This window comes from Schistocerca piceifrons, chromosome 3 (assembly GCF_021461385.2).
Source record: "Schistocerca piceifrons isolate TAMUIC-IGC-003096 chromosome 3, iqSchPice1.1, whole genome shotgun sequence".
Lineage (NCBI taxonomy): Eukaryota > Metazoa > Arthropoda > Insecta > Orthoptera > Acrididae > Schistocerca > Schistocerca piceifrons.
The window spans coordinates 437,816,153-437,834,739 of record NC_060140.1 but is presented as its reverse complement, the minus strand read 5'-3'; positions in this window follow the sequence as shown (position 1 = coordinate 437,834,739).

Below are 18,587 nucleotides of genomic sequence, written 5' to 3'. Positions count from 1 at the left end.
ATAGTAGATGACATCGTGCCGAAGAAAAGCAAATATCTTGTAGGGGATGTAGGGGCGAAAACATGCTCATCAAGGATAGATGCACGCTTGTGGTGATCCATCAGGCCTCCCATGATGACGAGATTACGGAGAGAATGTCACGAAATCATTCACCAGGCCATAACGCTCCATTATCCGGCCTGGAGACTACGGACGGTTGCTGCAGGGTATTTGCTTTCAGACGTTTCCACCTTTCCGATAGAGCATAAAAAATTATTCATCTGGAAATGCCACATGTTGCCACTCAGAGGACGTCCAATTGAGGTATTGCCGTGCAAATTCCAGCCTTCGTCGCCGATGAGCAGCAGTCATCATGAGAGCATGAACTGGGAACCTGCAGCAGAGACACAACGCAACAACGTTCGCCGAACAGTAGTGGAGAAGACACTGTTGGTATACCCTTGGTCTATCTGGGCGGTCAGTTGCTCATCAGTTGCACATCTATTCGCCCGCATATATGCCATCGTTCACGCCTGTCAGCTGTTGCTCGTGGTGCACCACAGTTTCCTGACTGATAATTTTGCATAGCGCCATTTTGCCATCCACGTTGTACATTAACGTTTTCGCTTTCCGACTGCACTGTTTTTCGTGTCCACCCGAGACGCTTTGCATACCCTCTATTGGTAGTGCTGCCACCTGCCGTTGACGTCGAACATAGGCGGAGGTCAAATTAACATGACTGGACAGTGTATCACTTGCAGTTAACATCCAGCCATATTTTGGTACCGATGTACACAAATAGGTGAAAAATCTTTGTTAAGCAACATAGCAAATGCAAGACTCTGATGGATACTGCTCAACTTGGCTATCTAGTTCAGTAAGCGTAATATTCGTGTTCGAAGTATGTCTTCAAAATGTTATTAATGTCGAAAGCTCTTAACGGAATTTATCTAGCTGAATCAAATTTCATAACATGATTTCCAACCGATGGGAAAGACAATCTTGGCAATTACAATGAAAAAAACTTACAAAAATAGAAACGATAGACCACTACTCGGATAGCTGTCAAAATTTTTGTATAATCTGTTCTGGTGACATGTAGTGATTTGGTTGCCTTTCATGGATACCATACAAATCACAATTAAGTTTCCGGCAGAGAGTTCATCGAACCACCTTGGCACTAATTTTCTATTATTTCACTCTCGAGCAGCTCAAATGGTTCAAATGGCTCTGAGCACTATGGGACTTAACATCTGTGGTCATCAGTCCCCTAGAACTTAGAACTACTTAAACCCAACTAACCTAAGGACATCACACACATCAATGCCCGAGGCAGGATTCGAACCTGCGACCGCAGCAGTCGCGCAGTTCCGGACTGAGCGCCTAGAACCGCGAGACCACCGCGGCCGGCTCGAGCAGCTCGCAGGGGAAACGAACACCTGTATCTTCCCGTTCGAGTTTGATTGTTACGCATTTTATAATGATGATCCGTATGTACTTCGACGTTATCAAAGTATTTTCGCATGCGTAGGAGAAAGTTGTTGCCTAAAATTTCACGATAAGATCCTGCCACAAAGACGCACGCCTTTTTTTCTGATTTCCACTTCTATCATGTACGTGACAGTCTCTCCCCTATTTCTTCCCTAATACAAAACATGCTGCCCATCTTTGAGCGTTCTCGATGTAGTCTTTTAATCCTATCTGGTAAGGATTTCACACGGTGCAGCAGTACTCCGAAAGGGGGCGCACAAGAGTAATCTCTTTAGCAGCATTTGGATTTATTGAAGCAGATACAATGCTATCTACTACCATAACACTGTTGTTGTCTCGGGATAGCATCAACCATTCGACATAGCGTATCTACGCGCTGAGAAGCAAATATCTTAGACTGCCAGATTCCTGAAACATACCTACCGCTCAGGATGAGTACTGAACTATTACATCATCACCCTGCTAGCAGCTGGTGAAACGAGGAAATTTACATACACTTTAATACAGATACAGATACAGTTAGAGGTTTCTTGCGTGAATTTTTAACGTGTTTCCCTATTAGCCCTTAGCTCAAGAGCTGTTGGCTCTCAGACCGCGCGAAAATTTTCGAACTGGCTCTCAAAGTTCAGTTCTGGTGGAACGCTTCTATCTCATCCTTTCCTCCATAAGTCGTCAATCATATAACGTATTGTTGTCAGTTGCATTATCACCATCTTTGTTTGTTGTTGACACGTCTTACTGATACAAAATGTACTTGCCGAAATGTGTTTGTTTTACTGAACCCAAGTTTGATGAAATGATTGTGTGTGGATGGAATAAAATGTCAGTGATACACATAGGGACATCTTCTAAAAAAAGGATTTTACAACAGCCAATGATTAAAGTTGCGCTTGCGGAGAACTTTTCGGGGAAGAACATGAGGACATTTGTAGTGGGATCCTTTGTTTCTCCGATAACATACTTGAAGTATTAATTAAAATCAAATTTTTACTCTATGCTGATAAAAAAATTGTGGATTTCAGAAGTGAATATCACTTTTCCAGACTCTCTTTTGTACCTATCAAGGGCACTTTCTATGTGCAAATTCAAATTCTAGAATTTAGTTTGATGTTAAGCTTTACTTACTATAGAGCTACTTTAATGTTTCAGAATGTAGGATCCAGTTCTGTAACAGCTCATTTACGTGTACTATTTAAAAAAAAACACACACACACACACACACCATGTGTGATTCTGTGTGATAGAAAGTAAATTCCTGCAGGTTCAATTTGTCGCACTAAGATTAACAAGGAGGATTTAAGCAACATTCAAGTAATTCTAAAAATAAATATTATTTAACTTAAGCAAAAACTTCAAGTGATTTACGCCTTAAATCTCTGTTTAAACATATGGCTACGAGAGACCCACTTCGTAATATACAGTACAGGAAAGTAGCTTCGTGAGTTAAGGATTAGTGTAGTGTACCGCCAAATTCAGTGACTGTAATAAGTATATTAATTTTCCTTTATTCAGAACCACAAAGAGACCTTGATATTATGACAGTAAAAACTGGTGCACGAAAGTGTGCAGCAGCGAGATTAGAGACAAAACTGAGAACAGATTTAAGTTCTTCAGTTACCTCGGTGACAGGAGCGGCAGCCGTTCAACCTCTACCACAAACATTGTGAACTCAGAATAAGATGCCAATCCCATGAAGACACGGGATGAATTCACGGAGAAGAAGGAAGAACACAAAAGATTGGGCTCGCAAACTGAACTGATGAAGAAAGTGACTATCAAGAAATAATTGTTGTAGTATATCTGTGGATTTACAAATTTTTCATGACTGAAGACTCGATCATAAACACTGGTAAGGGACAGTCGATAAGAAACGAGTTGCTGCAAGCAAAACGTGAGACACATAGTGCTTTATTCAAATCAGTTGATGTAGGTTTGACGATAACCCGAGGAAATCTCTAATGTCTTATTCGAAACTTTGTCATCACAGGTGAATGTAAGCAGTGCTAATTACCAAAAACATGGTTGCCATTAGCACTGACATGTTCAGTGTTCGTAAAAGGGAAATGATTTTCAGAGACGATCTGTACAAATCCGAGAATGATGTGGATAACTACGACTCACAAAAAGATCCTGAATATGTTCCTGAATGCAAATGCAGTTTAAAAGTTATAGCCAATCACGTAAATATGAACGATTATTTGAGGAAATAAAAAGTGATGAATTGTGTGTTTTTAACCACAGTTTCGTGAATTTGCTGACAGAAATGGTTTACATCCTGCAATAAGGCGAAAAAAGAAATTAATTTTAAGAAGGCATGCTGAAAAATAGTTCCTCCGATTTTTTATGTGAAAAGTCTTAACGCACTGTAAATAAAATAGAGGTTACTAACATTCCACAATGCTCAGCCAGAACAATATGACCACCGATCGCCGGCCGTTGTGGCCGAGGGGTTCTAGGCGCTTCAGTCTGGAAGCACGCGACCGCTACGGTCGCAGGTTCGAATCCTGCCTCGGGCATGGATGTGTGTGATGTCCTTAGGTTAGTTATGTTTAAGTAGTTTTAAGTTCTAGGGGACTGAAGACCTCAGGTGTTAAGTCCCATAGTGCTCAGAGCCATTTGACCACCGATCTACTATTGATACAAACCGTCAAGTTGACAGGCAGCGCCACCTGGCGAGGAATGACTGCTATTCAGACACTCGCACGGGCCATTTTGTGTTAATGAGCGTTTTGTCCGTGTACAGAATGGGGAACGTGCGCGATTTATCTGAGTTTGTCAGAGGGCAGATAGTGATGGCCCAGAGGCTCCGCACGAGCATTTCGGAAACTGCACGACTTGTTGGCTTTTCGAGGAGTCCTTTGTGTAAGTCTTCAACACATGGCGAAACCAAGGTGAAAGCACGTCCAGACGCCATGAGGTTGGGCGCCACCCCTCATTACAGCTGCCGGACGTCGTAGGCTGGGCAGACTTGTAAAACATGACAGGCACAAAGTACGGATGTGTCTGAACACACAGTGCACCGAACACTCCTAACAATGGGCCTCCGCAGTTCACGACCCATGCAATTGCCAATGTTAAAACCACGGCATCCGCAAATACAACTGTAATGGGCAGGTGACAATCGGAAGAGGACGTTGGTGCTGTGGGTGAGCGTTGCCTGGTATGATGAATCCTGGTACCTTATTCGTCATGCCGATGTGAGGGCGCGAATCAGTCGTCTTTCAGGGAAACTGCTCCTTGACACCTGTACCGTGTGACGGAGACAAGCTGGCAGTGACTCCAGTATGCTGTGCGGAACATTCACGTGGGCATCCATGTGTCGATTGGAGCTCGCGCAAGGTACTATGACGACCAAGAGATGTCGTACAATGCTTGTAGGCCACATATACCCCTTCGTGACGATCATGTTTTCCGGCAGCAATGACATTTTTCAACAAGATAATGCGCCTTGTCAGAGAGCCAGGAGTGTGATGGAGTGGTTCTAGGAATCACAGTGGCGAGTTCCAGTTAATGCGCTGACCCCAAAACCGCCAGACTTGAACCCGACTGAACATGTCTGGGATGTGATTGAACGTGGCATCATAACTCATTGCTCTCTCCCAGATATTTACGCTAGTTAGGTGACTTGTGTATGCAGATGTGGTGCCAACTCCCTCCAGCAACCTACCAAGGCCTCATTGCTTCCATGCCACGACGCATCGCCACTGTTATGCGTGCCAAAGTTGAATATATCGGCTATTAGGTAGGTAGTCATAATGTTCTGGCTGATCAGTGTACATCCTTATTCTCCATGTCTACGTATTTATTTTTCAACGTAATCATCCTGCCGAAGAACTTATTTCTCGCGAGAGACCGTTTTGTTGATAACATCGCAGCAAAAAGTTTGACATTTTGTCGGAGACACAGCCTCACCTCCGGTTACACCGCTTCATCACTACCAAAGTGAAGCACTCTAAGACGTTCTTCAAGTTTTGGAAACAGATGAAAATCGGATGAGAACAGGTCGGAGACTGTATGGACGACAATCGATGACAGCCAACCCAAGACGTCTGATTGTAGAAAATGTCGCAGCACTCGCAAGACTCATGCCGAAGGATTGGGTGCTCCAAGTTTGGACGAACTACTCGAATTTCTAAGTCTACTGCAACACGCTGTTTCTCGCGCACCGTGATAGTTACGTTACACATCGCCTTGTTACGGCTTATGATTCGGAGCCTTCTAGCGGCAAAGGGATGCAAATATGTAGACATGAAGAAAGAACATGTAGAATTTTTATAATGTTTGGTTTACTGATGAAGTTTTAACAAATTCCACATAAAAAATTTGATGTCATACTTTTCAGCACTTCCTTGTATTTTGTGCTGAATCACATATTGAGTTTTGAGGTTATTACGCTTTGTTATTGCAAAAACTGATAATGCATATCTCAGTACCATAAAATGAGACAGTTCGGACCCTTTAAATCCATATTTTTGTGACGTTTCACGGTAATGTTTCAACAAGTGGGAAGTGATAAGTCAATAATAATCTTTATAAAGTGCATTCAGCCTGCAACAAAATAATGTTAAGTACACATCGACGTATTCTGGAAAGAAAAATTTTAGATGGAATTTAAGATTTTAAAAATATACAGTTAATATGCAAATATTTGAAAACAATGACTTTTACAGTATGACTAAAAGAAGATAATGGATGCCTTCCCATTATATTATGTATGCGATTTTATTAAAAGTTTACTGCGGTATTTCCCAAAACAACAATCTTGGTCCTTACCTTTCTATATAACCAAGGTGTTCAAACCTCCTTTTACAATTTTTAAACAACCGACAACCATTAATTCTGCACATGTCTCATACAATGTGGTTTTCCAGATTTCCTTGCAATTTTAGACTGTTTTAATGCTACTTCATTTCCCTATAAATCATCTATTTAAATCAAAAATTGATACATGCGATGTCATGAATATTTTAAAGAGATAGTCTTGACTGCAAAACAGGCTAAATTATTTTATATTTCGCCAGTAACACGTTTCACCTTGTTTAAGGCATCTCCATGTTGGTTGGCACAGTAACTATTAAACACATTGGCTACCGTCATCGCAAATGTCGTAACAGGCACACACTGTAATCAGTATTTTAAGAACATTGTGTGATGCCCTGATATAAAGCAATATACACGGGAAGTCACGTTAAAAATATATGAAAGACCTCGCACTGTGCTGTTTTAGAGTATTCAACCGCAATCCAAAAGACACCAAAAACGGGATGGGGCCTACAGAAATTCATCACAAAATGTGAACATTTAAGAAATACAGTTTCACATTTTTTTTCTTTCTTTCAGGCTTGGCCGGCCGTTGTGCACGAACGGCTCTAGGTGCTTCAGTTCGGAATCACGCGCCGGTTACAGTCGCAGGTTTGAATCCTGCGTCTGGTAGTGATGTGTGTGATGTCCATAGGTTGGTAGGTTTAAGTAGTTCTAAGTCTGGGGGACTGATGACCTCAGTCCCATAGTGTTCAGAGCCATTTTCTTGGATGCCAGAACATGGGCAACGGCATTTCTTGTATGTTTACATTCTGCATTACTTTTCTATAGGTCTTACGCTCGTTGTACTGTCTTTTGGATTGCGCTATATACCCTACAAGGGCACAGCTCGAGGTCTTTTATGTATTTTAAATCTTACTTCCTGTGTTCTCAACGTTATTTTACATCAGGCACTACGCAATGTTCTTAAAATACTGATAACGACGTCTGCCTGCCAATACATTTTCATGCACGGTAGCCTATGTGTTCAGCACCTGTTGTGGTAGGCTTCATTGGCAGAATATAAAACAATGAAGCCTGCTTTGCAGCCAAGACTGTTTATCTTTGCAAAACATTTATCATTGGCTGCTGAATCATCCCGCCATTAAATGCATTAATTGGGAAAAGAAATGATAAAGGCAACTGGTAAAACATGTCTTTGCGGGTACCATACTGCCCACGAGATCACCACTTCCTTGGCTCAGCGCCTTACTGATCTTGTCTTTAGAGAGAAAGTAAACTGTTTGGTCGAAAGGGGACAAAACAGCTGTTTGCTGCGGCGGCAGGTGAAGAATTCGCGCTCTGCGTTACAGGCTATCAGGGGGCCGGTAATGCGTCGCAATTTCGCGCTGATTCGCCGCGCCGCAGTGGAGGAGTGGTGGTGATGGGGGGGGGGGGGGGGTGGGGGGGGGGGGGGCGCTGGGCCGCTGCTGCCAGTCGGGAAAGCTGCGCCTGACTGACTGACGGCCCCTTTGCCTACAGAGCGCCACATTACGGCGGCCTTTCGTGATGGACACGATGCATATTTTTAAATAATTGGACTGTTTGTGTCGGTGTTACGGCGTCCTGTGCAGTGGTGCTGCCATAAATGAAACGGCATTTCCATCTGCGGCTACAGCGGCAGTAAACATTTGCGGAAATTTATACGTTATGATGGCTGGCCGCGTCACACGGCGTTCTGTGCGTTTGCCGCTGCCGCTACCTGTCGTTCGCAACGTTCGCACTAAATGTGGCCGCTATGGCTCCTGCCCGCTCATGCAGAATGTTACGTTGAGTGCACGAAGTACCCTGTCACGTTAAGCGAAATATCTCGATGAGCACGACTGCGTGGGTGTATTCGCAATTTTCAACGAGCCTCTGTTAGTGAACGGAACATTCCATCGAATTCGATTGGAATGAAGTGGAAATTCGGCATTTAACTAACGTAAAACAGATTCCCTGGCACAAACATAAGTATCTTTACCGTTTCCGTTGGTGAGATGGGATGTAAGTATCCGGCAATGTGGCAGTTTCACTTACAGTCAAAGTCACCGATTAATTCTCAGTACAAAATGTAAAATTAAGAACATCTTCAGCCGTCTGTATTTTGAGTGCAATTTATTTATGTGACCAGTTTCAGTGTTACACTGTGCCATCTTCATGCTCCTGTGTAAGTACAACAACAATAATGAGAGTGTGAACTACATAACACAGGCGAAACACAGTTTGAGAGAGAAACTATGTACAGTGGTTATATGTAGGAAAACTCCCCTTCGTTATGTAGTCCGTACTCTCACTGTTGCTGTTGTCTCTATATAGGGACCTGGAGAAGTGTAAGGCCGAAATTGCTCGCATAAATACGGACAGGAGGCTGAAGGCGTTCTTAATTTTACATTGTATACTGAACAGCCGAAGTCTCTCAACCGCCTTATACAAACATGGACTTACAGAGGATTTATTCTCAGTCTAATCTCTGTCCTTCCATTAATTTTATGGCTCCATCCATTGTCATGGAAGTTATTCCTAACGAGTTCTGTAATTCCAGTAAGTATGTACCCTATACCCCTCTCCTCACTTATCCAGCAAACGACCTTCAAAACAATAAATTTAATTTTCGGCCTCCTTTTGTAATAAAAGATCTTAAACCCATCGTCCCTCTACCTTCTTTTCGCACAGTCTATCACTTTCTTTAATAACAAGCTTCAGTTACCCTCCCCCTCTTGCTCCGCTACTGCCCGACCCTTTTGTGACCTTAGCAATGCATATCGCTTTTTAGGGCAGAAGTATGCTGCCATAAATTTAAGAGATCTTCTTTAGTCCCGGCTGTGGTTAGCATCAACATCGATCCTATCTGCAGAGAATCCCAATTAATTGGGAAGCCATAGCGTCACCACTATTTCTGGCGTGGCCGATCAAACGCTGGTTCACAGCTAATTGAAAAGCCCATGGAACTATGTGAGACGAGATGCTGGCCAGACGCAGTTCAGGTGCTACTTGCTCATTTGGCAAAAACTGGTTCCTACGTTTCGGGGCGATCACTACATGCTGCGGCCGAGCGGAGACACCAGAGGCATAACAACATTGAGGAAACAGGAAAGCTGAGCCACTGTGGCTTAGGTGACAGTTACTTTAACTATACAATTTTAAAAAGGACGCCAGATTTGTGCATATATTCAGGTACACGACACTCCGTTGTAGAATCGGGTCGTCGATTTGAAAATAAAAACATTATAGTCCTAATCTACCCCAAGTTTCTACGTTCATTCACGTAGGAATATAGTCTCGTGAAATCAGATGAATGTTTCTGAACTTCCCTGTACTTACCCTTTTTTATCATCGTAAGTGGCTACTATCCGTTACCTTTTTTGTCATTTGTACCATGCAGGATCATTGTAGGACTAGTCGATATAGTGTAATACGCCGTTTGTGAAACACTAATTACTGGCGACATGTTAAAATGTGTAGTAATTATCTGTGAAAATGTAAACTGTAATAGGACAAAGCTATAATCCGGAGCTACTTCTTGGTGCATATCTAATTAAGTAGCGGGCTATTTTGAGAAATGAACATTCAATGAGACACACCTTCCCAGGTTTCTCTCCTACAAGGAATCGAAAGTCTCCCGTAGCCTTTCAACGTTTCTTGGCTCCTCGTGTAGCCCTGAACAACAAGGTTGTACGACGACCTTAACAGTTCCGACTAGACTTTGTTATATTGTTTCACTTGGTTCTTTTTAACGGTAATATTTATTTTCTGGGATCTTTCATTAGGAAGAATATATAAAAAACTTTTGTTTCGATTAGATTAACGCGCCCTTGTAGGGCCAAGACCCTAAACTATACTCTAGAAAATCAATATTGCACACCTCTCAACAATTCTAATAGAGATTACATTTGATTCAATGCAACAACCACTACAAATCAGTACGGTGGTAGAGGTCAATATTGATCGTGTGCTTACATGTGATTGTTTGCTTGAGTGTGTGTGTGTGTGTGTGTGTGTGTTTGTGCGTGCATTACTAATTAATGTGAATATGTATGTGAGCATGTCAGGTTAGTTTTCAAGCTCCTGTGAAGCAGAATGTTTATAAAGAATTATGTATATGGAATTCCAGTGAAAATAAGATTCGCAACTGTTAATGATCCTCTTCGCCTTCCAAGTTATGTTTTGTGCCGAATACTCGTGATGTTTCCTTTTGTGTTAAGATCTCGAAAGTGAAAATTCTATTGTTAAGCAATATCCCTCCGGAACGATGTCTAGGGAATTTTTTTTAAAAAAAGAAACACTTAAATGTTGATAACCTGTTCCTGGATTTTCTAATCGGGTTCGTGGGCGGCATTAGACGCCAGTATCTTATTGTTTATCTGTATCAAACTTCATCCCCTCGATGATTCACGAAACGCTCCATAGACGTGAGTAAAATACTGTAACATGTAAAGGTGCTTCCGCAGTAATGATTTCATTGTTTATGATGGTAGCACACAACATTTACAAATTTTATGCCTATTATTTATATTTCCAGCAGTTTCATTCTGTTTCTAACGTACAGTGTTTTGTTCCTTCTATGGTTTCAGGTAACAGCTACTGATATTTTAGTGATCGTGAGTAAACATGAATGTAACCCTAAACTCGTTAACGAACGCTCTCTCCTTCTTCCTCCCTCCCTCTCCCTCTCCCTCTCTCTCTCTCTCTCTCTCTCTCTCTCTTTCTTTCTCGCTCTCTCTCTCTATCTCTCTCTCTCTCTCTCCCTCACACACACACACACACACACACATACACATACAAAGACGCGCATGCGCGCCCGTTTAGGTATTCACATAGACGTATGCACAAACATTTTTTAATATGTCATTACTATAACATCTAACAAAGTATAGTGGATTTATTTATAACTTGAGAGACAAACTATGGATATAATAAAGATGAGAAGATACCGTATAACATGTACTAATTATCGGTCGAAAACGCTATTATCGTTCGGCTGTCTCATTTCTTTCCTACTCCCACAACTTGTGGGAACATACCAGCTCAACTATTCGATGGTGTCCGTTGTTAAGTTCACGGTGTGTCCTCACCGCTTCTATCATATTTGAGAATAGATAAAGTGATCTTACCCTCACACACATCACCATTATATGTCTCAGCTATTTCCAAAAGTTTCGAAAGCCTCGGGAGGTAAAAGACATACAAAAGAAAAAAAATTCACTTATCTTCATTTTCTCTTCTTGTTGTTGGCTGCGGTTCTTGCATCAAAGGGTACATCCTTGAGGCTGTAAGTTTCATTCACTTTATCCCATTCTTCTATATCACACTGATATCACAATCTCCATTTTTCAAAAAACCGTCAATTACATTGTTGTAGACAAAACTAAAAACACGTGCGTCTCCATAAGGCGCATGCCCATTACTACTCACATTCTGTGGTACTAACAATATTCCAAGGAGTGTACAAAGCAAAAGAGTCTACAAACTTTCTTGACAAAATAAAAATCATCACCAAGATATAACATTATTTAATAAATGAATCCAGAAGTAAATCTGATAATTAGCGTTAGATTGTGCAACAAATAGTATGAATTTTAAGTGTGCCAGATATTTCGTAATTTCAAATTTTTCTAAAAGAAGAATAGCGTTAACCTTACATACAGAGTGTAACAAATTAATTTCTTTTTATACATTTTAGTCTGAAATATAATACATCGTATACAGAATCAAGTAAAATTCTTTCAGCGAAGCAGCCGAGAATGTTCACCTATACCAGTTTCGGGAGTAATCCTGGTATCGGCTACTTCTGTAAAAAGAGGTTATGCTAGAAAAGGGTCTCCCATTACAATAAACAGTACTCGTTTACATTTTTAATCTTGCCGTATAGCAGGTGATGCAGCAGGCATCATCCGCATACGGTATACCTCCGTAAAAAAGATTTATGTAGATGGGGGAACTGGGTGAACTAAAAGTGGCTCAGACGAGTGGATACGACCGGATGCGAATGTATGCTTATAATCAGGTCTACAGTTAATTGCAACAGGATGGAGAAACTGCCCATACAGCAGGAAGCACATTTACACAATCTTCAGGCCTGATAGTGTTGTTACACAGTCCCCGGCTGGCCACCCAAGTCACCTGCTCTGTTAGTAAACGACTAGTTTTTGTGTAGAGCCTTCAAGTCTAAGGTGTGTAGCAACAACCCTCATATTCTGCCGACCTGCAGTAGAACATTTCGGATCATACTGTGGCAATTCCAGGAGTCCAGCTCCGATCCGCCTTCAGTAACTTCCTGGCTAGTGCCAAAAGTGCCAAGAAACATATGGTGGCCACTTTGAACATCTAGTATTTTCGGGCTGTTCTCAGGTCCACTTTTATCTGCCCCACCCTCTCACAGAGACTGAGAATGGCGGGGAGTTGCCTGTAGTGTTGGTTGAAAACGAAATCAAATGGACGACTCAGCCATTCTGTGTACCGAAAGCCGACACATACCTCAAGAATGCAGCTTTCATCATCCGTCACAGAAAAGAGCAATGCTCAACTTCCTAATATACACAGCCAGGACCATTTAGGAAGAAGATCACGTTGGCTCACAGTTTCGCCATCTCACGACGTGTTCAGGAGGAACAATTATCCTGACATATTAGGCTAATTCTGGCGAGGAAATCAAGACCTAACGGGATTCAGCCAATGCAAGATGACAAAGAAATAGCGCGACATTCTGTGTTACAGATAACGGGCAATGAAGCAGAGAAGTTTTACAATCATACAGCGAAATTGAAGAAATGTTGCGATCTACTACAGATAATGGGCCTGCGGGTCCCGGGGAGAAACGTCCCGTGGACAGCGCGGTCGTTAGAGTTGGAGCAGAAGCTCGGATTACGTAAGGATGGGAAAGGTAATCGGCCATGCCCTTTTCGAAACGAAAACACCAGAATTTGCCTGGATCGATATAGGGATATCGCCGAAAACCTAAATCTGGATGGTTAGATGGGGCTGTGAACTGTCGTCCTTCCAAATGTGAATCCAATGCGCCACGCCGCCCGGTAAGTGTACCAGGATATTATAATTTTCGTCGCAATTGTAGCTTAGATATCGTTCAGGGCTGGAAATAAGGCCAACGTGCACTCGGCATGTCTGCCATGTGGACTCATCCGAGACGAGGAGGCTATCATGTATGCGGCTATCGAGAGTGCAGGGTCCAGTCGTATGTAAGTTGTGGCTCACATCGGCACTAACAATGTCTGTCCCGTGAATTCTGAGGGTATCCTCAGTACATACAGCGGCTGGCGGAGGTGGTGAAGGTGCTGTCCTCGCTCGTCGGGGTGCAATCCGAGCTCGCAATTGGCACCATTATTCCCAGAGTTGATCGGGGTCCTTGGTTTGGAGCCAAGGAGTGGGTCACAACAGAACGCTTCGTCGAATCTGTGGCTGCATAGTCTTGTGTTGTCGAGTGGTGTCTTTTAGGACCCCCCTCCTAATACGTCAGAGGTTCACTGTAATAAAGAAAGCAGTTACTCTGGTAGGAGAGTACTTATAGAATGCACATGAGAATTTCTTACGCTAGGCGGTACTTTGAAGTGCTCTGATGAACGCTTATCATTTCGTACGCAACAAGGGAGGTCAGACCACTTTCAGAGTAAGAATACACAGATATAAACTGTATCAATAAATTGTCGAAGTATTCGTAACAAACTCCCCCAAATGATTGCCCACGGGGAAGATATCGTGCTCAAATTGATCGTCAGACCTAGTGGTCTGAAATCAGACGTGGAAAGCTCTGAGATACTTAGTGAGCTGTGGAACGTATATCGGAAAGACAGATTGGAGGCCATAGAGGTCGATGTTAAGTGTGGCAATGAAGTTATCTGATCGCGTATAACATGTGTAGATGAAACCAAGTTCATTGTTGGATGTTCTTATCGTCCACCCGATTTGGCTATGACGTTTCTAGAGTAATTCAAAGAACATCTACAGTCAGTAGCACGCAAATATAATGCAAGACTAGTTAAAGGCGTCTTTAACCCACCAAATACAGACTGGGATCTCTATGGATTCATTGCGCGGAAGATACGGACAGACAGTCGTGCTAGTACTTTTGGCCACGTTCATTCTACAAATAAGTCGGTCCTTATCGACAACATCAGTATAGAAACGATGATTAGCGATCATTATGTCAGTACAGCAACTATGGTTACGAAAGTTAATAAACCAGTAACAAAAGGATAGAAGTGTTCCTGCTAGAAAGAGCGAATAAGCAGCTGTTAGCATTTGAGACAGTGAACTGACATCACTTAGTTCCAGTACGATGGACGAAGGGAAATTATGGATAAAATTTAAGAAGAATTTAAATCATGGTCTGGAGTGTTGTGTCTAGCAAGTGGCTTAATGATAGGAAAGACCTGCCGTGCTTTAATAATGAAATTCAGAAAATGCCCAAGGAAGCAGATGCTGTTGCAGTCTCGTTTCAAAAGAGAACTCAAAAATGACAAAAATCAAAAGTTAGCAGAGATTCGTGCGACTGTGAAAAGATCTTTGCGCGAGGCATGTAACAACTACCACCGTCATACTCCAGCAAAAGATCTCTCCGAGAATCCGAGAAAATTCTGTTTAAAATCGGTAAACGGATATAAGGCTTCCATCTACCACCTAGCCTACCAGTATGGTGTGGCTGTTGAAGATGGCAGAAAGAAAGCCGAAGTTTTAAACTTCGGGGTCAAGAAATCGTTCATACAGGAGAATCGTGCGAACATACCGTCGTTTGAACATCGGACAGGATCCTGCATGGACGACATAGTAATAAGCATTCCGTATGGAATGGCAATCGATTTTACAAAGAGTACTTTACGGCACTGTTCCCTTACCTAGCCTGCCTTTATTGCTCATCTCTCGCCAAGCGACTCGAAACAAGTGCAGGTGACTCCTGTATATAAGAAAGGCAAAAGAACGGACGCCCAAAGGTACAGACCAATATTCCTAACTTCAGTTTGCTGCAGAAACCTTGAACATATTCTCAGTTCGAATTTAATAAATTTTTTTGTGGCCGAGAAGCTTATGTCTACGAATCTGCATGTTTTTATCACATGAAATACTGCGATGTATGGATGAAGTGCAACAGGCAGATTCCATGTTTCTAGATATCCGGAAATTATTTGACATGGTACCTCACTTTAGGCTATTAACGAGCGTATGGAGTAGGTCCACAGATATATGAGTGACCCTAAGACTTGTTCGGGTATAGAACCCAGTATGTTGTCCTCGATGGTGAGTGTTCATCAGAGACAGGGGTATTATTAGAACTGCCTCGGGGAAGCGTGATACGATCGCTGTTGTTGTCTGTAATCTTAAATGAATTGGCCGACTGGTTCACAAATGATGGGGCGGACAGGGTGGGCAGCTGTCTGCGGTTGTTTGCTGATGCTGTGAGGTACGGTAAGGTGTCAAAGCCAAGTGTAGGAGGATACAAGATGAATTAGACAAAATTTGTAGCTGGTGTGATGAGTCGTAACTATCTCTAAATGTAGAAAAACGTTAGTAAACGCTGATGTATAGGAAAAACAAACCTATAATGTTCGGATACAACATTAACAGTGTTCTGCATGACACACAGTCATATCATTTATATAGCTGTCCTTCGTTCGAAAGTGATATGAAATGGATCGATCATGTAAAGAATATGATAGAGAACGTGAATGGTCGACTTCGGTTTCTTTGAGGAATTATGCGAAAATGTGTTTCATCTGTAAAGGAGACTGCATATAGGACACTGGTGCGACTTATTCTTGAATACAGCTCGAGTATTTGGGGCCAACACCAGGTCGGACTAAACGAAGACATCTAAGCAATTCAGAGGCGGATTGCTAGATTTGGTATCGGTAGGCTCCAACAAAATATAACTATGACGGAGATGCTTCGGGAAATCAAATGCAAGGAAGACGACATCCTTTTCGAGGAACACTATTGAGAAACTTACTCTACCAGTATTTAAATCTGACTCACAAACGATCCTGTTACAGCCAACAGAATTGCGTTAGGAACACGAAGATGAGATACGAGAGACTAGAGCTCACACGGAGGCAATAGAAACCTGTACATTAAAGACACAATGTGTATCCACAGGATATATGGCCTGTAATTGAAAAGTTTTCATGAAGATTTTTCCTTTGGGAGAAGATTCCAGAATATTATTCCCCGATTCTTATCTCTGGGAGGGAACTGGCAAAGGGGAGGAGACCATGAGAAAAAAACTGAATAATCAAAAGAAGGATAAAGTTCTACGTATTGGGGCGTGGAATGGAAGAAGTTTGAACGTGGCAGGGAATTTATTTGTTAAGAAAAATTGTAAACCCCTTATAACATTACCATTTCCGCAGAGTTAAATGCTAGGGTTCAGTCAAAATATAGTGGGAATCAGTGAAGTGAAATGAAAGGAAGACAAGTATTTGTCGTCAGACGAGAATAGGGTAATATCAGACCACTAGGTCTGACGATCAATTTGAGCACGATATCTTCCCCGGGGGCAATCATTTGGGGGAGTTTGTTATAACGGTAGTAAGATTCGTTACCAGTAGGAAGGTATGACAGAGTGAGTTACTGCAGCAAACCATCAATCGTACTTAAGGTATGCACGCCGACATCGGAAGCCGAAGATCAAGAGATAAAGGAAGTATATGAGCATATTGAGCAAACAGAACACAGCATGTTGTTATCAATGGAGAGACGTCTACAGACGTTAAAGTAACCTCTGGCGTGCCACAGGGGAGTGTTATGGGACCATTGCTTTTCACAATATATATAAATGACCTAGTAGATAGTGTCGGAAGTCCCACGCGGCTTTTCGCGGATGATGCTGTAGTATACAGAGAAGTTGCAGCATTAGAAAATTCTAGCGAAATGCAGGAAGATCTGCAGCGGATAGGCATTTGGTGCAGGAAGTGGCAAATGACCCTTAACAAAGACAAGTGTAATGTACTGTGAATACATAGAAAGAAGGATCCTTTATTGTATGATTATGTGATAGCGGAACAAACACTGGTAGCAGTTACTTCTGTAAAATATCTGGGAGTATGCGTGCGGAACGATTTGAAGTGGAATGATCATATAAAATTAATTGTTGGTAAGGCGGGTACCAGGTTGAGATTCATTGGGAGAGTCCTTAGAAAATGTAGTCCATCAACAAAAGAGGTGGCTTACAAAATACTCGTTCGACCTATACTTGAGTATTGCCCATCAGTCTGGGATCCGCACCAGATCGGGTTGACGGAGGAGATAGAGAAGATCCAAAGAAGAGCGGCGCGTTTCGTCACAGGGTTATTTGGTAACCGTGATAGCGTTACGGAGATGTTTAACAAACTCAAGTGGCAGACTCTGCAAGAGAGGCGCTCTGCATCGCGGTGTAGCTTGCTCGCCAGGTTTCGAGAGGGTGCGTTTCTGGATGAGGTATCGAATATATTGCTTCCCCCTACTTATACCTCCCGAGGAGATCACGAATGTAAAATTAGAGAGATTCGAGCGCGCACGGAGGCTTTCAGACAGTCGTTCTTCCCGCGAACCATACGCGACTGGAACAGGAAAGGGAGGTAATGACAATGGCACGTAAAGTGCCCTCCGCCACACACCGTTGGGCGGCTTGCGGAGTATAAATGTAGATGTAGATGTAGATTGAGTGGATTATTCAGTACGTAAAGCGATATGAAAATCTAATAGACATAGGGGCAGGAATGCGGTTTGTAACGGGACATCCTACTCTAGAATTACTTTTCCTCAACAGTAGTTGTAGATACAAGTATTATTTTTCGAATTTCGAACAGGTCAGTATTATCTCAGTTGCTTTTCTAAAAATTTTCATATAATTTTATACACAGTATATTTCAAGGTAAAATTTATGAAAAGGAATTAATTTATAAAATATTTTGGTATCGATGTTATAATCGATAAGTACTAGGTCTTAATGTAGAGTAAAAATTAATTTTTTAGGAACATTAGAATTAACGAATTATTTGCAGACTTCAAATTTCTATCCTTAATTACGCTACCCCATCTATTTACTGTGTTTATGTGTGGATTCATTTATGAAATACTAATCGAAATTATTAATGTAACCAAAACCAGTAGGAATTCATTTGTTAAGAAAAATTGTAAACCCCTTAGAAAATTGCCATTTCCGCAGAGCTAAATGCCAGGGTTCAGTCAAGATGTAGTGGAAATCAGTGAAATGAAATGAAAGGAAGACAAGTATTTGTGGTCAGACGAGAATATGGTAATATCAGCAACTGCAGAAAACGTTATAACTGTAGTAGGATTCGTTATCAGTAGGAAGGTAGGACAGAGTGAGTTACTGCAGCAAACCATCA